Source organism: Penaeus monodon, chromosome 24, assembly GCF_015228065.2.
Source record: "Penaeus monodon isolate SGIC_2016 chromosome 24, NSTDA_Pmon_1, whole genome shotgun sequence".
NCBI classification, from domain to species: Eukaryota; Metazoa; Arthropoda; class Malacostraca; order Decapoda; family Penaeidae; genus Penaeus; species Penaeus monodon.
The window spans coordinates 36,307,289-36,308,107 of record NC_051409.1 but is presented as its reverse complement, the minus strand read 5'-3'; positions in this window follow the sequence as shown (position 1 = coordinate 36,308,107).

The window sequence follows — 819 nt, the reverse complement described above, 5'->3', positions numbered from 1 at the left end:
ATCCGTAGTTGCATTTTTCTAATTTAGCCTTGGTATTGTTTTTTTAGGTTCCTACTGCTGCTCTAATTTGCAAAGTTAAAACTTTTGACCAAAAATTTATTATATTTTCATCTATTTTTATTTTTTATATATATTTTTAAAATTACATAAACATCCCTTTAAACAGTTTATTAGAAATGTGGAGGGATACAGGACACAAAAAAAATCCTTGTGTTGAAAATATATCATAATATTTGCTTATATCAATTTATATAAGTTGACCTATTTTTGATAGAAAGTAAACAATGTTAAGTGGATATTAAAAGCCAAAAATATTTTTGTTTGTATATATTTATGATAAGTTGGCATGTCAGCGCATTTACAACCACTGGATAAATTTGAAGCTAAGCACAAGTGGCAGTGCTCACACGCACTTGTTTTCACAACACTGCATACATGTGCCATCATCTTCCCTAATAATTCCAACAACAGTTGGATTCCTAACAAAAATTTAAAACATTGCTAAATAAAATATTGATCTCTGTTATTGTTTCATGACAAAGTACACTTCAACTTTCAAGTTACAGCCAACATTAAGTGTACGCCTATTTGAAAACCTTTAACAAAACGGAAAAATATGGACAACCATTTTAGATAAAGACAATGGAATGTTCACATTTTTTTGGATAGAATCTATAATACTATCACATAAACTAAACATCACAGTTCCTAAAGAAAATGATAACAAAACATAATCAGAAGTATAGTTCATGTTCTTTGGCATTGGTTTCACCATCAAATGCTTGCAGGACAGATGAGCAACAGACTTTAGAAATCTTT